Source organism: Pteropus medius, unplaced genomic scaffold (assembly GCF_902729225.1).
Source record: "Pteropus medius unplaced genomic scaffold, Ma_sr-lr_union100, whole genome shotgun sequence".
NCBI lineage: Eukaryota > Metazoa > Chordata > Mammalia > Chiroptera > Pteropodidae > Pteropus > Pteropus medius.
Genome location: NW_024349800.1, coordinates 22,552,978 through 22,557,838, shown reverse-complemented (window position 1 = coordinate 22,557,838; position 4,861 = coordinate 22,552,978). Strand labels below are relative to the sequence as shown.

Here is a 4,861-nt window from a genome sequence, read left to right as displayed (position 1 = left end):
GGGAAAATTTTTAATAATTTCTTCAATTAAACAAACAAACAAACAAACAAATAAATAAATAAATTTAGAGGAAAAAAGAAAAAGAAAAGAATATGGTTGAGAAATTGGTTAATCGTGGTGCTAAGAAGAAGGGCTTTGGTGTTGGTCTGTTAAGAGCCTTGCTTGGCCGTGACTTTACAGAATATGCTTCGTCTTTCAGCCTCAGTTTCTTCACCTGTAAAGAGAGAATACAACACCTACCTCATAAATTTTGTTTTGTTTCATTTTTAATAATTAAATCACATAAGTCGCTTAGTGCTTAGCAATTCAGGAAAAAAAGCTTTAAAACAAGGTGAGTAATAGGTTGCATTGATTGTTAGTATGAGCCAGACATTGTTCTAAGCACTCTATATAATCTCATTTAATTTTCTCAACAATCCTATATGGTAAATTCATTATAATTTTGGGTTTACAATTCAGGAAACTGAAGTACAGAGAGCTAATGACACCCTACCAAACTCACACAGCTAATAAACAGTAGAGCCAGAACTCAAGCCTAGATCTGTTTGATTCTAAAATCATGGACTTCAACAATCACACTGATGGCTTCACAGCACATTCAGGTCAAAGCATAGAAGAGAGGTCTTAGCCTGAGCTACAGATTGAGGAGCTGTCAGAATTTGATGATAGTTGAAAGTATGGTTACATATAGAATCATCTAAAAGAAGTGTATGCAGTTGAGAAGGACGGAAGGAAACATCATTTATAGTACAGATATAGGAAGAGAAGCCCTAAACAAACTGAGCAGGAACAGCCAGAGAAGTAGGAGGGGGTGAATTTAAGGGACCAGGTCAGGCTTCAAGGAGGGGGTGGCTGACAGCAATATACTGAGCAGCCAGCTGTGGCTTGAGACGAATCCAGTAATGGGTCCTTGAAAAGCTTGGCAAGAGCAGTAGTGGGGCAGAGGCCAGGTGAAGGGAGAGTGAGACAGCAAGTGAGACTTGTCATGGAGGGAGGGAGAAAGGGTGATAGCAAACTGGGAGCAAAGGAAAAGAAGGGCAGCCTCTGGATTCTGACGAATGCCCTGGAATGGAGAAAGGCTTCCTCCAGCAGCAGGAAAGGAGGTGTGTTCAGAGTGAGAATGCAGGAGGACGAGGGGCTTCATGGTTAATAATCTGTCTTTTCTCTGTGCCTTTGGAAGTCAGCTGGAAAGGGAGTGCAGTGGGAGTTGCGTAGGCAGTTTGAGAGCCATGGGGGAAGATTTGAAACCAGCACTGTGGTAAAGGGGGAGAATAGTGTCAGGCTAGCCAGTCTGGGTAATAAGACTGCCAAGATTGGAGACCCAGCACTGGGAACGGCCATTGATCACATTGCTGGGTGCTTTCTCCAGCAGCCTCACCAGCCCACCATAAAGTCACCCACCATCCCAATTTGCCAGGACAGTTCCAGTTTTAGAATCTCAGGAAGCCCCTCAGTCTCAGACAAACCTGGACAATGATTTGTTACCCTGGCTAAAGGATGGGAGAAGCAAAGGTAGAGTTGGATTGACCTGTGGCTGGGGACTTAGTGGGGAAGGATACTGGGAGTGGTGGGAGTGAGGATTGGAGGGAGTTAGTAAAGGAAGGGTGAAGGTGAACTACTGTAAGGATTCTGGGATGACGTTGAAGACAAAGATGACAGGAAAGAGTAGATAGAACTGGAGAAACAAGAAGGCTCATGGGACTAGTGTTTCCGATGTGAGTGGAGAGTGGGCTTGATAGGAAAAAAAAGGGTTTCAAGAGCTGGGAGGAAGCAGTGAGGATGCTTTGGGCTACAAGTAACAAAAATGTGACTTGAAGTAGCTTAACTAATATGGAAATGTATTATGTCACGTAACAAGAAGGGCAGGTTTCAGGACGGCTGATTCAATGGCTCAACCATGTAATTAGAGAATCAAATTCTTTCCATCTCTCTGCCTTACTACCTTCATCATTGCCTTTATCCTCAGACTAGAGGCAAAGCGGCCACCTACAGTCATGACAATCTCTTCTTATGAGTTTCTTTTAGAAAGAAGGACATTTTCTCAGAGTTATCCTAATAGACTTCCCTTTACCTCTCGTTGGCCAGGACGGGGTCACGTGTTCATTCTAGAATCAATGCTTGCAAAATAGGCTGATCAGACCCACCCTGAGGCATGGGGTGGGCCAGTTTCCCTTGAGGTATATGGTTGCATGGGGGATGGAGCAGACCGTGAAGAAAATTGGAGTTCTGTTAGAAAGAAGTGGGAGTATTTGCTGAATGCAAAACCAACAGTGTCCGTCACAGAGGCAGCAGCAGTAGGATATAAACACTCATGAAAGCTATTCGACTTCAGTTTTTTACCTGCTCAAATTCTCACTGGCTCTCTTCTGCCTATAAGATACATTGCCTACTCATTAGCTCTAACAAATAATGCAGTGAACCTTCTATCATTTCGTTATAAAAATCCTCTGCTTCGGCCAAGCATGTCGGCCCCAGATCCCAGAACACACCTTGTATTGTCTCACTTCCTCACTTTTTCTAGTCCTTGGAACATAACACTCCCACTCCCATACCACCTAACCTGTAACACCTTCTAACGGGTAGCCAGACCCTACCCGTCCACCAGGGCCTGGCCCAAACCCAGCTGCTTAGTCTTATACCCAAATAATATTAGTGCCCCGAAGAACCTTTAAAACCATCCAGTCCAGAATCATCTGTCTTCAGGGACCTCCCAGGGACCTCCAGCTCTTGGAGAATGGGTCCAGTTTTACACTTCTCAGGGGTCTTCTTAGCCCCCAGCACAATGACTGATACACACAACAGATGCTCACTAAGTACGTATCGACTGACAGATTAATCAATAAATGCTCACAGACTGAAGAATGAGTGTAACCCTCCCTGCTTTTGAATCTGCAGACTGGCTCTCAAGAGAACTGAGGAAGGTGGAGAGGAGAGGCTGGCTATGGACCGAAGATACACTGCTGGGCAACCCTGGGATTGCAGGGTGGGAAGCAAGAGCTTTTACAAAGCTGAAAGGCATAGAAATGATTGGCCCTCAAAGGAACACGTTAAATGACAAATTATAATCCTTGACTATCTTCTAAAATAAAGTTTAGTATCGTCTCTGCTGAAGTGAGTGTTCCTGTTGCACTCACTTCCATTTTTATCCTAGCCCTTAATGTCGGGAGGGATCTTTGGTGGGAAGAGGGAAATGAGCAGGGCCCTTGAAATGGCCCACAGAAACCTTTGGGTAAAAGCTGACTTTCCTTGCCCTGGGTGAGGTGGAGGGGAGTGTCGGGTGGGGAGAGGTCATTTTCATTCTTGATGGCAACCACTGCAGTAGGTCTGAATTACCTCGATTGTTTTTTATTTTGTTTTTGATTCCAAAGAGCCTGAAAGATCCCAAGAATTCTGGATCTGCTCTAATCTTCACTCATTCCTCTCTTTCTAGTGATTAGCTGTCCTGGCCAGGTTTGTTGGTTTTGAGAGTCAATCAATTGTTGAGTAAACATTTACTGAGAGTCTGTTTATTGGGGGACACCAGAACAAGCATAAGAGAGAATCCCCTCTGAGGAGTTCACAGTGTAGTCGAGGCCTCAAGGTTTACGAACACCTGCAACGATTAGCAAAGGATAGGACATTAATGATCTGTGAGGCTCGGACTGGCCCCATCTTCCCAGCACCATCTGCCTCCAAATTCTCTTCAAAGACTTCACACTGGGGTGGACACCACTAGCCAGGAGAAGAAGAGGTGTTTCTCCTGGTTAGAGGTTGTAAGGCGAGAAACTGAAAGAAGCTAGGCCATGGTCTAGACTTAGGGGGAAGCCAGCTTGAGAGACGGAAATGAACCTAGAGAAAAACATACTGAGTGTGCCAGGCAGGGACAGCTGGTAGAGTTTAAGTCCTTAGTTAACCAGGGCTCCCTGAGGCTGCAGGCTCTGGCGTGGAATTTTTCTATTTGGTTATGATGGAGTTCAGGACACATACCCCCAAAAGATAACATCTTGGCATACTGAATATTTTAAGCTGAAGGTGTTTTAGAAAACAGTCACTCTGACCTTGCTCCCCTCACCTACTGCACCCCTCTCCTCTGAAAAAGATCATAAAACTCTCATGTGAGAGGTGCCCACCCTGTACCCAGAGGAAAGGAGCATCCTTATCTTGGAAGATAAAGGGAGCCAAGAAGAATCTGACAAACAGGACTTGCTCAGTTTCCCTTAGTTTGCTATGATTACCTCATACTCCTTAATCTCGCCTGTTCCTTCATGACTGTCCACTCTTCATCAAACCTTGCATACAATAAATATTCAGGTCTTCATTTCCTTATGTGACACATTTTCCTGTAACACATAAAACTTACGTTAAATAAATTTCTCTGCTTTTCTCCCATTAATCTGTCTTCGTCAAGTTTAACTTTCAGACCTGGCCAGAGACCCTAAGAGCACCGAGGAAAATGTTTTCCTCTCCTACATTTACATGAGCCAACACATTCCCCTCCTTTTTTTCTTCTAGCTAGTGCAGGCCAGGTCCCCACCCTGTGCAGTCAGAAGATCCCCAGGAATGAACATCCAGCTCTGTTCGGTGAGGGCTGAAATAATTCCAGAGGGTGGCCTTGAAGGATGGAGAGGAGAGAGCCCAGGAAAGAAGGCTCTAGGTAGACATGAGCAGGGAAAGCATCCAGACAGGCCTGGGATGGTGAATGCGGGGTGGGGGGCCAAATGAGCAGAGTGTATGAGTGAGCACTCTCTGCAGGGGTCCCTGGGAGGGGAGCTTGGGCTTCTGCTGATGGAGGTGAGGGAGGGGTGGTTCGGGGGTGGCTTGACTGGCCAGCCCGGCCTCAGAGCTCTCGGCAGGAAGCTGGCAGCTGTCTGACTGGCCCTGG

At 45.6% G+C, this 4,861-nt stretch overlaps 1 long non-coding RNA gene across 1 annotated transcript; it reads right to left on the bottom strand.

The window, feature by feature from the left end:
- Positions 1-3,256: 3,256 nt before the first annotated feature.
- Positions 3,257-4,633, bottom strand: LOC120622093 (uncharacterized). The gene is made up of 3 exons (XR_005658421.1): positions 4,514-4,633; positions 4,215-4,319; positions 3,257-3,592 (listed from the first exon to the last, which is right to left on the bottom strand). It is a non-coding gene; the product is annotated as an uncharacterized LOC120622093 (long non-coding RNA).
- Between the last annotated feature and the right edge of the window lie 228 nt (positions 4,634-4,861).